Source organism: Haplochromis burtoni, unplaced genomic scaffold (assembly GCF_018398535.1).
Source record: "Haplochromis burtoni strain Fernald_Lab_line unplaced genomic scaffold, NCSU_Asbu1 Contig_6, whole genome shotgun sequence".
NCBI classification, from domain to species: Eukaryota; Metazoa; Chordata; class Actinopteri; order Cichliformes; family Cichlidae; genus Haplochromis; species Haplochromis burtoni.
The window spans coordinates 1,524,501-1,539,607 of record NW_024582367.1 but is presented as its reverse complement, the minus strand read 5'-3'; the positions used below and the strand labels follow the sequence as shown (position 1 = coordinate 1,539,607).

Below are 15,107 nucleotides of genomic sequence, written 5' to 3'. Positions count from 1 at the left end.
CACACACACACACACACACACACACACACACACACACACACACACACACACACACACACACACACACACACACACACACACACACACAGAAATAACAAACTGATGTTCTGATGCCGAACAGTATAGACACAGCTTGGCAGTATTTTAGCTGTTGAAGTTATACAGTGAACAAAAAGGGGAGAAATGTACTCTGTGTACAACAAACTAGTGTTGCTGTGGTAATGGCACCTTAAAATAGTTTCCACTGTATGACGCACAAGTGCACACAACTAAGTCTCCCAGATAGTTTTAGTGACTGCATCGGTTCATATAAAGTCAATACAAATAATATGTTTAAAGTGTGCACACTCGTTTCCTAAACACGTGCTTCATGAACAAGAGAGTTGAAGAAGAGAGTGCATGTGGGGTGGCGTGGGTGGTGGAAACCAGCGTCAGAGGTGATTTGTGACAGAAGGTTTCCAAGATGGCAGTGAGACCTGCTATGATGTAAGGTTTGGAGATGCTGACACTGACAAAAACACATGAGGCCGAGCTGAAGATGTTAAGATTTTCATTGGGAGTGAGCAGACTGGGATTAGTAATGATGAGTACATCAGAGGGACAGCTCAGGTTGTTATTTAGAAACAAATGTACAGCAGCAAGGCTGAGATGCTTTGGGCATGTGCAAAGGAAAGACAGTGGATTCAGTGGACAAAGGATGCTGGATATGGAGCTGCAAGGCAGGAGGAAAAGAGGAAGACCTCAGAGAAGATTCATGGTGTAGTGACGGAGGACATGCGGAGGGTTAGTGTGACAGAGGAGGATCCTGGGTACAGGGTGAGACGGACACAGATAATCTGCTGTGCTGTGAACAGGATCAGTCGAAGAGGAAATGCATGATGTGTGTGTTAAAAAACACAGAAATACCTCAAATTTAGCACAATGTGGGGATGCAGAAATATAAAATGTAAAGCTCAGTGAAAAGGAAGAAAGGAAAACTACAGCAAGGTGTGATAGTCAACCTGAAGACTGTATGTGGCTCTATGAGCTCACACTCCTGCAATAAACCAAAGTTCTCTGATGGTTAAGTGGAAAGAAACGATGGAGTCTCCTCATGATCAGGTCCTCATCATCTCCCTTCTCCACTCCAACCGTTCACGGCAGATGGCTGCCTCTCCCTGAGCCTGGTTCTGCAGGAGCTTTCTTCCTGTTAAGAGGGAGTTTTTTCTTCCTGCTGTTGCCAAGATTGTTGAGGTTTCTATATATTATTGTGGGGTCTTTACCTTACAATATAAAGCACCTTGAGGTGACTGATGTTTTGATTTGGTGTTACATGAATTAGTTGAACTTTATCTTCAGTGGACACTTTGATGATATTAACGCTGCAGGATTTATTTGCTAACTTTGTTCCCGTTACACTTTGTCGGTCTGCTTTTATTACATCAAGCTTTCCACCTCAGGCAGTTGTGTTTTTCTTTTCTTTTTCAAATATTTTCTTTTTTTATGCAATTGATTTTTATTGTAAATATGCATAAAACAATGCCATGGTTCCTGGGTTGTTTTGGAGGCAGAGCTTGTATGACTGTACGGTGCAGCTGCACTGCTAAAATCTCAGCAAAAGAAAAATGCAAATAAATAAATAAAATTTTCAATTGGAGACAAATGATAGAAATAAAAATAAAAATAAAAGGCCTCTGTTATTTCCAATGACAGATACTTCAAAAAAAGTAAATAATGCAGCTTTTTTATGATGTCAGAGAGAAAATGAGCTCCTCCTGTAGAGGAAGCAGGAAATTATCCCCCCCGTGTCCTCTCCCACTCTCTGAAAAGAGCCGGTGACGGGGATCGATTTACATTCTGAATAAAACAATTAAAGGCTCTGGACTCACGGGGAAAATGAGAAAATGAGGCAGGTTCAAATGATTCATGGAAACTCTAATCGGATTAGCGTGATCAGATTTTATTCAGGAATCGCCGTGACACTGATGCAGCGATGATGAAGAGGACTTTCTCTGTGCAAAGATATTGAATTAAGTAATGTTTAGTTCCTGTCTGTTCACTGACAAGTCCACCATCAGATCCAGCTGGCTGCTCAGCCATAACATGCACATGAAGCTAAACTCTAAGCACAGAAATCTCTTTGTTATTCTCTTTGTTATAGTCCACGTTTTGTCTTTCGAGCTAAATCTCCTGGCGGTTACTCATCTTGGCCGAGCTGACTTCTTTCCAGTCGTCTCCATTCTGTTTAACGTTGATGCAGAACGACTTTCCACGCCAGTGACGACGCAGACAACAGAACTCTTGTTTAAAAAAAAAAAAAAGAAGTCACTCAAATGAGGACGGTGAGCTCCAGCCTGCTGCCAGCAGTGACAGATTGGAGCTGCCTTATGGTAGCAGTGGGAGAGAACGTGCACGCTCATAACTGAAGCCGACAGAACAAAGAGAACTTGTAAGTTGGCACGCCGAGCGACCAAACTTTCCCTCCCTTAACCCCAACTCATCATTCTGCCCTCACTTCAAAGACATCAGTCTCACCGAGCTGACAAATTCTCCCTGTGACGTTTAATTATTTCTGCATGCAACATTTGTTTGGATGTTTGCAGCAGGTTTGAGCCCTTATGTGCAATATTTGATAAATCCTTTACTATTTGTTGCGGATGGCAGCATGAAGCTTCATCCACAATAAAACGTCTCTGTCTTCGTGCATTTCACTGCCTCTGCATTAGTCACATTATCTGTCATTTTCACACTTTGCAGCTAGTCTTCCCACAGCTACACTACTCACCGCCAACAACTGGCCTTTGCCCAGTTGTTGGTAGCTCCCCGGGGGCCTCTGTAAAAAGGTGTGAGGAAGACAAAGTGGCTCCTTAGCTCTAAATATGACAGAACTGGCTGAGACTAAGGCTACGTCCACACTAATGTTTCATTTGAAAACGCATCGTTTTCTCTCCGTTTTGGCCTCTCGTCCACACTGAGACGGCATTTTCACGTTTCAATGTGGACACACAACTCTGTGAATACGACTGAAAACGTTAGTGTGGATGCGGAGTGTTTTCAGACGAAAACGCCATTTTCAAATCTATCCGGGCTAGTGTGGACGTAGCCTAAGGTGGAAGAACCTTATCCTTGAGGGCTAAAGCCTAGAGACTGGTCTGCAACCATCTGGCAACCACCAGTCATGGGGGAAATTTGTTTTGGCCAATTGGTTGCAAGTGGTTGCCACAGGCTGATGGCAGTTGTTGGGAAAATAATTCCTAAAGTCTCAGTCACTCACACCTACAGATTGCTCAGTGAGCCCCTGGCAAAATGTGTATTCTCCAACCAGTTGGCAAAAACCTCAGCCCGCCTGCTTTGGTCTCTAGCACTTAAACACGAAAAATTGCAATCAATTGCAAACAAAGCAATTCCTATGACAGTTCACATAATGAGAGTCAGCAACCTGCAGGAACCACTGACAACCAGCTGGAAATTATTGCTCCCGAGAAACCAGTAGCTGTATCACATCAGTGTGGTGGACAACTATCACACATGATAAAGCTCATCAAACAGATTTTCAGTAACTAACACATAAAAATGCTGAGCTCTTTTTTAATGTAAATATCCGTTTGAGGCACAGATCCTCAGAGATCATCTGTGCTTATGATTTGTCATCACGAAGAGGTTGAAGTATGCCAGTCAGTATTGATTCAGAGAGAGCGCAGATGAGCATGAACTTAATTTGGACCTCTTTCATCCAGTTATTCGTCAGCTGACTGAGGCGGGAGCTGATGGAAGCGAGCGAGATGAAGTCGGGCGATGAGAGAAAGACCACAAGAGATAGATAAATAGATAAAAGACAGAAGGAGGAGGGAGTCGTGTAAGTGAAGGAGAGAGCTCTGCTGGCAGCAAACCAGAGTGATGGGAGTGTAGAGTTACAGGAAGGCCAGAGTTAAAAGCAGTAACACAACTGCTGATGTAACACAACCCCACTTTTCTTCTGCCAGAAAACACAAAGACAAACACTGCTTGGCTACTTTCCCCCCACCAACTCCTGCTGGCATCTAGTCATACAGATAGCTAGTGGAGATTTACTTTAATAAAACCTTCCACAATCACAGTGACACAATCATATAGGAACATTACAGCTGAACCTAATTACAAACACCGCATCATTCATGAGTCCCAAAAAGCAGCTTTAACCTAAGCTTAACCAACCGTGTCTGGATGCCAGCATCAAAATCTTTAACAACTTGTAAGCTACACATGTGGGAAATGTAATGTTTCCCTGTGGTTCTGTTGTTTTGTAATTGGTAATTTCAAGTTGGAGTCTTAATTTCGGTGAAATGTGTCAAAAGTAGTGCATAAGGCATTGTTTTTAAGATGCAACCATAAAAAACAACAATAAAAAAGATGTGTGAAAAAAATGTGACTTCCCAATTTTAATGTTGAGATAAGAAGAAATAAATACTACACAGTAAACAGTGGTGGAGTTATTACAGATCTTCCTGTATCCAGACTGTAATGTTAAATCCTGGATGCAGCAGTGCTGTTCTCGAGTGCTCCGGTTCCTTTCAGCTGTCCAGCTTGCCAGTAATTCTGGACAATTTGGCATGAAGTCTGGTGGGAGCGCCACTGCTGTGCCAGAAGTTACAAGAGGAACAATCCATTTACCAGCTCCTGCCACACTCAGTCTTATTTGCTTTGCATGTTTCCTATCATTTCAACTTCTAGATTAGCATGTAAAAAAAACAGATTTCATGCATCGATTGGTTAAACTTCTGATAAAAACTCATCTAGCTTGACAAGAAACCATCCATCAACCACAAGCTAAAAATGGAAAAGCTGGCAGCATCACTGAGGGGTAAGTTTCACTGGCCAACTGATTGCACCCAGAGAGTACGTGTGGATGCACTACGTGGGGTTTTTGCTTCATAGCTAAGAGGTTTGTAGGACGAGTGCTTGGGGCAAAGTACTGTGTTGTTTATTTGCAGATTATTTGCATCAGAAACTATTCGATAAACTACATCATTTTTATTTTTAAGCTTTTACATCTAAAGGTTTCTGACCTCTTCAACAGTCACATGAGATTTGTTCCACAATTTAGTTTTATTAATTACTTTTATAGCCAAACTTTTTTATCCAGTAGCTATTTCAGCAATTCAGACTTAACCATTGCTTTGTCTGTTACTGGAATACATTTAGGTTGGGAATCAATCAGCTGTGTCCCAGCAAAATCTCAAGCTACTGCATTTAGTACTGGCTAAATTTAGATTGATATTAATCTAATTTTTTTCTACCCACAATGTTAAAACATTTTAAGCCCAAATACAAGCTCAGGTGTGCATTTTGCAGGCGTGTCTGGACATGCAGCATGCACAGCAATTTTAACTGACTGAGTCATCGTTACTGACAGTTTGGCTAAAAAGCAAAACAGAGAAATCGGATTTGGTTTTGGTCAATAGAGACATGTTTTACTTTTAGATTGTGTACTAGGAACACACTATTTAAAATGATTTTTAATCTATTTACCACTACAATTATTTTGAAATGCAGAAGAATGCAAATGTGCAGCAAGCCTGTTTTAAATAATTAAGACCAATTTTTATTATTTGCATGTATAGGAAATCACTTTTACACCTTAAAACATATTTGAGATTCAAAATGTGGACTGAAATAAAACATTTTGACAAACGTTTCTTATTGTTACATTTTTAGCATTAGCTGTAGTCATGTCAGTGTCACACATTGCACTAAGGTAAAGGCAAAAATATTAGACCAAGCGATGAGAGTTCTTGCAGGACGCCTGAATGTGCGATCGGAGTGAGTCTGTCCAAACATGTCCCTGATGTTTGCCATTTTCTACTTTTTGGCTAAATATCTCAAGCTATTATTATTATGACTATCAAGCTATTTCCACTTATCCAAATGAAAAAGTCATTTTTAGCTACATTCTGATTTTCTAAAAAATTTAGCCTAGCATTATTCATCCCATTTTACGGTTTATCTTTAGTAGATATGTCACTTGGCTGATTCACTTTTAGCTAACTATATCAGTTTTAATATGGTAGTATCACTATTCATGTGAAGCAGATAGCTAGGTTTTAAAAAACCGAGGGTGTACGCTGTTCTATGAAACAGTGACTGGACACAGTGGACAGTTTGCATACCTTGCAGGTTACAGGTGTGGCCGCCTTTCGCCCTAATTCTTTGTAAATATACGGCTAAACAGCTGCTGCAGATTTGTCAGCTGTACAACAAGCAAATCACCTGTTCCACCTCCCAAAGGCGCTCTACTGCATTGAGATCTGGTGACTGTGGAGGTCATCTGAGAACATTAATTAGTTGATTAAATCTTTGTAACCAGTGTTGGGTGTAACAGTGTAACGTTGGGTGTAAGTAATGCAGTGCATGACTACTATTATGTAGTTACTTGTTCTTTAGTTATGATACAAATAAATAACAATGTCAGACAAACACGCCTTTTTCTTCCAGCACACCTGCGCCACAATCAGCTGATTTCAGTTTGTGTGTCAGGAGGAGGAAAATGGTGGAGTGAGACAACTTTGGCTCTTTGTAAGCACCTGCCAGGGGGCATGCTAACGCTAAGCTAGCCAAGACCCCAGAGTGATGATAAAGCTGAGCGTGTGCTGACCCCAGCCCGGCAGCCAGAGCCTGAAGTTCAGCAGCTGATAAAGACAGTGATGAACAGTCAGGCTTGCAGCACCGCCTTCGTTTCTTCCTCTACATGTTTCCAAAGTACAATCACCACTTTAAAGTCTTAACCCTTTAAGACCTACCATAGAGCCAAGTCCGCCAGAGCTTATATTATATTTTTACATGCTGTAGAGCCATTTTTGGGAGCATTTCAAGTTGATATACATCAATACAACCATTATAGCCCAAATTTTAATAATATGTCTGCATTAAGTGCATAGTAATTACATAAATTGCAAAAAAGTGCAATAAACTACAAAAAAATTTAAAATCATTTTTGTTTTTTAACATATATTTCTAGTTAGTGAAATTTAAGAGGCTTATCCCTCAAAACTGTAAATACAAAAAAGTTGCACAAAATAGTTTCCCACCACAGGAAATTTATTTTGAGTGTCTTCATAGTTTTATTTTTGAAATACACCAATTTCTATACACTGCAGGAAAAACGAAAATAAATATTATAATGCAAATTTGCAAAAAGAACTCATATTGTACTGCATCAAAATAAACTATTTCCAGCAGTGCAATATGAGTCCTAAGCATCCCAGAAACAACACAGAAAGTCATAAAGTCAAACATAACTTTTAAAAACACAAGTATAGGCTCATAAGGCCCTGATGGTAAAAAACTACATTTCCGCAAAATGACGTCACTTCCGGTTTCGGGCAGGACATGGCGGACATGCGATAGAAAGTGTTACGAACAGCTGATCAAATCGGCAAAGCGTGTTTCTGGAATATTATGTTTTTGTTGCTGCAAGTGCTTTTCATGCAGTTTTTGCAAAGCTATATGTGGAAGGAAACTGTGACCTAGGACAAGCTGATGGCATAAGATTTAAGTACAACTCCTCCTGTTGTATATGCAAAACAATTTATTGCGCTAGCTTATGTGGTTGCAGAGCTACCTGCATTTAAAAATAGTTACGCAAAACGGAGCGTGCCCACTCCGACCGGCTTTAAAGGGTTAATAGACTGATTTTCCATTTTTGCTTTGTGTTCATAATAAGGACTTTTGTTGATAAAATTACTTTTAAGAAAGGTAACAATAATGTGTAATAGATTACTTTTTTTTTTACTAACAACCTCAAAACAGTTTGTGACCTAGCATATTATCTTGCATGGTCAGTAACTATACTCAGCGGTGTTGTGATGCTGAATTTGTACCGATGGGCTCAACCACCACCAGCATCCTGAACCTTTGAGACGAGGCAGGATGGCGCCGTGTTTTGATGCTGTTTTATGCCACTGTTAATGTGCCAGCATGGTCTTCTGCTGCTGTCCATCTGCTTCAAGGCTGGATGTGTTGTACATTCATAGATGCTCTTCTGCATACCCTGACTGTAGCGAGCGTTTAGTGAGATAGTCTTCCCTTCCTATCAGCTCAAATTTTCCTCAGACTGATACTGAGAAATACTCAGACCAGCCGAGCTGGCACTAATAGCCATGCTACGTTCAAAGTCACTTAAATCACCTTTATTCCCCATTCTGATGCTCAGTTTGAACGTCAGATCATATCAGTCACGTCTACTTGCTCAAACACACCGAGTTGCTGCTTTTTGTTAAAAAGCAGTTGTATGGAACAAAGTGGCCAAAGACAGCACATTACATTTAAAGTTTATGATGTCGATGCTTCAGCTATACCTTTTCAGAAACAGCTGGTTAAGTTCATAAACAATATTTACAGTTTAAAAGCTGTACGTGTGATAAGGCCCCTGATTAAACCTGTGACTATATGTGCAGGATGAGCTGTTGGAAATGTGCTATAAAAAATAAACTTGACCTTGACCTTAAGCCTTCATTAGTGGTTGCTGCTTGATTGGACTGTGCTTAAAATACAAATAAATAAAAATATTAGCATACTTTGAATTGCTTTTCACAGGTAGAGTAACAGGTAGGTCCCAAAATAACTACCAGTAAATACTGAAAACAACAACGGCAGCAAAAAGAATGCAAAGAATTCAGCAAATCACAGACATATCTATCCATCTCTACCGAAAATCTTTGAGTGTATTTTTGATGTCAACAGCTTTTATTCACTGTCATACTCTTTTTCTTTCCAATACTTGTTTGGCGAAGGCTGTTTATATTCTTTGGTTTTAAAAATAGCGACAGACTCGATGGGGAGCCTGAAGGATGGCGCACCTTTGATCAAACCTCAATAAACAGAAAGCCACAGCCGCTCAATAAAGATGACTCATCTTCTTGTTGTTCCTGTGGGTTATAATGCTGACACAAGGGACACACACACACACACACACACACACGCGGATAAACTCCTCTGGGTCCTTGGACCAGGCTTTCATGAGTCAAATCACACAGGTAATTAAACCCAAGCCAAAGAGTGCAGCTCTAATATTAGCTCCCTGCACATGATGGGGGAGCTGGTGCTAATATTAGCTCTCAGCTTGCTTGTTGCCGGCGCTGTGCACTAGCAGCTATGATTTCAGCAACATGACAGGTTGTGCACATTAAAAACCCGAGGGGAGATTTGGAGGTTTGTGTTAAGTTAATGGATGGTGAGGGATATTCAGAGGCATTCACACTGCAACGCGAAGCACCCTTATCATTCTCTCACTCATGGACTATCGATTTATCCGCATGTACTATTATGTTACATCATGTACTGTATCTGGCAGAACTGCCTACTCTTATAAATTCCCAAGAAATGGCTGAAAGCTCACCGTCACACCACAAACGTGTCGCTTAAACCCTGTGAACTCTGCTGAATCATAATTAACCAAGAAGCGACTGAAGAGGATGAACCAAAATGAAAGAAAGCTGTGCCAGAGCTTTCTTCGAAGCACGACTTTGTTGTTTGCACTCGATACAAGGCCGGATCGCTTCCTTTCCTTCTCACGGTGCCTTCAAAGGCATTTTCAGACAAAAGCTGATTGGTCCTCTGACTCATGCAGAGGCAGCAGCAGTGCGTATGAGGAGATGCAGAGAGGCTTATTGGCAAAGAAAAGAAGGGGGAGACATTCAATCAGCACCACGTTGGCCGTGACCTTGCTGCTGCTACAACTCCTCCACTCACTACCTTGACTCAGTGAATGAAGAACCACACTTAGACCAAAACACTAAACAAGTAACGAGACAACAAGCTGTTCTTTCCTCGAATCGCAGGAAAGTACGATGTTGCGTTATGCAACAGTGACAGAAATGGAGTGCCGCTTTCACCTGCTCATGTCTCATAGCTGCATATTTGCTGCAACCTCTCAGGTAAGAGAAATAAAGGAAAAATGCACAAGTGTAGAAAAACTGCAGTTGTTCTTGTGGCCACCTGAGTCAGTGCCCACAGACTCCCCCAGTGACTGTCAAAATGCCCAAGCTCACTGCAAAATAAACCATAGCCTGGTTTTGTTTTCTATGGATGTTTATTTCTATGAACCCGTTTAGCTTAAATTACCAACATGTCAGCTAGGCCTCATCTCTGCCAATTTCAGTAATTGAACTGGACTTTGCTAACGTGTTAGTGGCGCTTTGAAGCATTTTCAAAGAATTCTCTGACAAAAAAATATTGCCGGTTTAATGAGTAAAAGTCTGATACTTTGATGAATCTGTTCTTTAGAATTAATGAGCACCAGCACAGTGTGTGGACTCAGCTTTCTAACTAAGTTTGCTAGAGTAAGCTGACAACACCATCCATCTTCTTACATCGCAGTGGTGCTGGAGCCTAACCCATTTGTCATAGGGCAAGAGGATGGCTAACACAGAGAGAATCACCAATTAACCTAACGACCCTCAGCTTTTAGACTGTGGGAGGAAGCAGGAGTACTCAGAAAGAACTAGCAGACAGATCATGGATTCAAACTCAACGCTACACTACAACAGCATTCAATCTATGGATTGCATGCATAGATTAAACAAGATCACTATTCCACTAACAGTTACCGCATGCAACATCATATGTTTGGTTAACACAACCACTGTGTGCTGTCACCAGTTTCTGAACTTTTTGATTATCTCACCTTGATTTGCTCATTGGTATCAAAAGTAATAACGGTAAATGAAACTTTATGGGCTTGCAGAAGTGATTAAAAATCAACTTGAAACAGGAAAAAACACCTGCAAAGTTCACACTAATCCATGCAAATGTTTTAGAGCAATTTTACAAGACAACCTCCCAGAGACATTAGAGAGTAAATGGATCCATCTACCACATTCATGACTATTTATGACAAGATATTTTGCCTAGAGACTATCAGAGCCGCATTAGCATCTGCAAAGCCAGCGTGGTTTAAAAGTGCAGTAGTCATGTATTGATCCAAACAGCATTATGGGCATTAATAGAATTTCATGCCTGTGGGGATCGCAGACCCATCAGTTTGAATCTGCTCCTCAGTCAGTCATGTCTGTCGTGCCCATCTCTGAGCTCACTGTGGTTTTTATGAAATGTGTTTTCAGATGCATTTTCGAGCCACCAACTTCTTTGAAATCTCACGAAACAACTCCCACATCAAAGCTAATCCAAAGCCAATTTTGCCAGGGTTCGACCTTGCACGCTCTGCCCTGCTGAGGAGTCATTTTCCATCTAATGGTTAAATGTACCAGACTTTAGAGAGGGCAGCAGCTCGGTCAAAAGCATTTTTTCATATCAAAGAGATTTAAACCATTTTCTAGATAAACCAAAACTACCCATGCCAACCAACGGACTTGGGAGGACTGCACATCCATAGTGAGAGGTTAAGATGAAAGCAAACTTTGACTGCAAACCTCCAGACAATAAAAAGGTTTCATGTCTACAGGAAGGAACAGTGGACAATGTGCACACATCTGGGGCAACATTAGCATTTATTTGGAGTCGGGCTTTTCGCCATCAGACGACGATCACTTTTTTTAGCTCTCCACAGCAGATCCCTCTGCATGTTTGACTTTTGTCTCTGGCTGAAATCAAATCAGTGACCTTTCATTTACCAAGCAAACATGTTAACCACTAGGCTATGGAGACGCACTGGGGTAGATGGAGCTTGTTTCCAAAAGTAAACAGTTCAAACTGAATGAAACTGTGAGAGACTTTTAACTTTCAAGGAGGTGTGAAAGCGTACTGGGTAAGAGACGTTTGTCCCTGAACATGAGTTTTCATCTGTTCGATCTAAGTGTGCATAAAATAATAAAAAAAACACTCACTCAGAAGAACTCAGAAGTTTGAGAGCTGTAGGTCACTCACTTTAAACTTATTTAAAATATAATTTTTGCCCTTTTTTTTTTATAAAGCTCTGTTTTCATTCTGACATGAATATGGAGAAAAGTCCCTTTTTCATGACTATCTCGCTTTTCTCGCACTGGCAGTAAATGCAGCGTATTCTCACTTTGGTGCAATTCGACATCGCTGCATTCCTTTTAAGTTTGAAGTCAGATAATGGATGACTGCTATGTTCTAGTAGTAGTATTTCTCTTCTCAGCCCCAACTGGCTGCAACACAACCCGCCTGTTTGGTTTTTTACATTAAAAATACCACTGCAGCGCCTTCATTCATAGAGCCCGGCCTGTTTTGTGAGTCACAAATGCACAACAGTTCTGCAGTTTTGCTCATGTTTACAAGTGCTGCTGCCATCTTGAATTATGAAGTCTGGGTTGGTGTGGAAAGTCTGATTTGAGGGGGCGTTCCCATTGAAATCTCCATCTGGGAACTGGGAAATTACAACTTCACACTTTACAGCTGCACGTGTAATGCAGCTCTTGCACTTGGGAGCTGCCAGACTAAAAAGCAGCTAATGCACTGGATATCCACATCCCTCGGTGGAAAGAAAGTTGCAGAGATATGGTGCGTGTGTGAAAATGGCTAATAATGCTGATTTGAGCAGCAGAGAGAGGCGATACCTTTGGGTTTCTCCAATATTAATAATATTAATTTGCAACACTAAAAAATATTTATCCATTATGATGCAAGTTAAAGCAAAGCACAGCAGAGAAGGGCTCTTTAACAGTCTAAAAATGTCACAACTTCTTTAAGTATTTAGTTCTTCTATCCATGTTCGACAACATTTAAATTTATTTTGTATTAATTAACTTTTAAAAAACTGACAACAGTGTAATGATAAGTGCACTTGACCACATTCAAAATTTTACAGCTAGAAAATGATTATATCGTGAATATATGATTTATAAGTAACTAATTACCCTGAACAGTCGCCATGCTTTAGAGTACAGCAGCTCAGTAATGGTATACACGAGTCCAGGAGGGGCTGCACGCATTGACATGCCCACACAAACTGATTATACAAAAATATGCAGTCCCTCTTCTCACACATGTAATGTCATTCATGGTTTCACACTTACCCTCTCATCCACCCACACAAACACACACAATATAGTGTAGAGCGCCACTTTTTCCCGTGCATTAGTCATCTGTCTGCAAGTCTTACAGCATGACATGCACATCTGTATTATCGGCATCATTGTGCAGGGCTGCCAGCTGCCTCAGTAGTGGCTCTTTATCACCCTGCGCTGTCAGCAGAAACCTGAGACACTCACAGCTACATTTGTACTACAGAGACTCACAAAATCTTGCCTCTCCTCTCCACTGTCCTCCTCCCCCCTCCATCTCAATCTCACACTCACCTCTCCTCCTCTCACAGCCATTTCATCCATACAGGATTTACACCTCCCACATGGTTTATCTCGTCTCATCCTTTCTCCTCTCTCCTCTTCACCTCCTTCCTTCCTTCCTTCTCTCCAGCTGAGCAGTTAGTGCAGACCTGTCCAACCAGCACAACCAGCTACATGCTCACACTCAGCCAATTAGCACACTCATAAACACCCACAGTCCTGCCCCTTTCCCGCCCCTCTGCCTGTCACACACATGCTGAGTCAGTGTGGAGTGTTTTTATGGAGCTTGGGAGGTGCTGCGAGGAGGAACGTGCAAGACGGCGGGGGCGTGAAGTGTTTAAAGGCACTGCTACAACCACCCCCACCTCCACGTAGGAAGCAGTTCAAAATAAAAGTGGCAGATGTAAGAGGTTGAAAAGATGCAAGGGCATGCGGTATCCTCTGCAGGGTAGTGACATCACGAGCAGGTGTGAACCTCTCCTCTGAAACTATATGGTGGTAAATGGAAAAGATCCACTGACGTCACAACATTAGACACATAAAACATTTTAAAGATAAATCAAAGTGATTTTACTTACAAAAAGATGGAAATAGCTCGTGTATAACACCTTTGATTTTGAGACTACAAGCGTTTTATATATTCTAATGAGAAAAGATACATTTTATACATATAAAGCAGCTTCTGTGGTACATTTTTCTGGACGTGTCTGTAGTGGTTAATGCATTTGCCTAAAATGTTAAAAATCCTCAGTTTGAGACCAGATTTCTAAAAATCCTTTGTTCAAAACAAACGTTGTCATCTTTTATTCACATAAAACTATTCTGCCGCTAACCTGTAATTATATAGTGGCGCCACAGACTGTATATAAAAGATGGACCTAGCTGCTGGAATGTCACTCACAGGTAAAGACATCCTGTTATGAAGTCTTCAGCTGAGATCTTCGTATTTTGGCATGATGGTTGTCTAAAAGCTTTTAAACCAATTAGCATATCTTGGATAATTCTCATTTGTGACTCTAATAAAGAATAGCAGAGAATAGAATAGAATAGAATTGAACTTTATTAAGCCCTTGGGGAGGTCCCCTTAGGGAAATGATGGTTCCAGCAGCACAATAACAGTTCCTTACCCTAAACACCTTCAATACAAATAAGAAAAAAAAATTACCAAGCAGGTGCAAATAATTAAGAATAGCATATTAAGACTAAAATTAATGTAATATTTTACTCAGTATGAGCTGAAACTAGTGACTTAGCCCATTAACATATGTAAACTGTTTACCGAGGTCACGTCTGAGGGACAAACGCAGGTTTAAGACACGTCGGTGTTGGATTCACGTTTCAGTATGTCCTTGTGCACAGTCCTTTTTTCTTATCCTTAGGTGAGACAGACAGGACTGCGCCTAAGTGCAGCTCTGCTCATAGGAGCAGACATCAGGAGCGACAACAGGGAGTTTTAATTCCCACTTCAGGCATCCTATATAAAAACCAGCAGGAGAGCACTGACTTATATTTAACCTCCTTTAAATACATCCACCAAATTTTAACCCACCTTTATGAAAGGAAAAGTATCAGGTGAACAGGTGAGGCTTCAGTTACACAGGCCTAGAGACCGTTCAGTGAGAGTTGTTGGCTGACACCACATGGTGCTCCATCAAAATCCTCCCTGCAATTGCTTTGGTTGCTAGCATATTACTGTCATCATGCTGTCATCATCCATAGTTTGTATGGAAGACGTGGTCCGGCACCGCTGGGTTCAGCCATGTCTCTGCAATCTCCTCTGCTTCACCGAGACATGGCTGAACCCAGCGGTGCCGGACCACGCCATCCAGCCGGCCGAGTTCTTCTCGGTTCACCGCATGGACAGGACACGGGACTCGGGGAAGTCAA

At 41.2% G+C, this 15,107-nt stretch overlaps 1 protein-coding gene across 2 annotated transcripts in view; it reads right to left on the bottom strand.

Annotated features, from left to right (window-relative positions):
• The window catches only part of LOC102300228 (PH and SEC7 domain-containing protein 1), a 107,162-nt gene that overhangs the window by 69,924 nt on the left and 22,131 nt on the right, over positions 1-15,107 (bottom strand). Inside the window, exon 1 of one of the 2 annotated variants that reach the window (XM_005913744.2) lies at positions 13,233-14,890. The exons of the other annotated variant lie outside the window; for it this stretch is intronic. The gene's annotated coding sequence lies outside the window, so the exon portion shown is untranslated. Of the gene's footprint in view, positions 1-13,232; positions 14,891-15,107 lie in introns of those variants that run through there. 2 annotated transcript variants of the gene reach the window in all.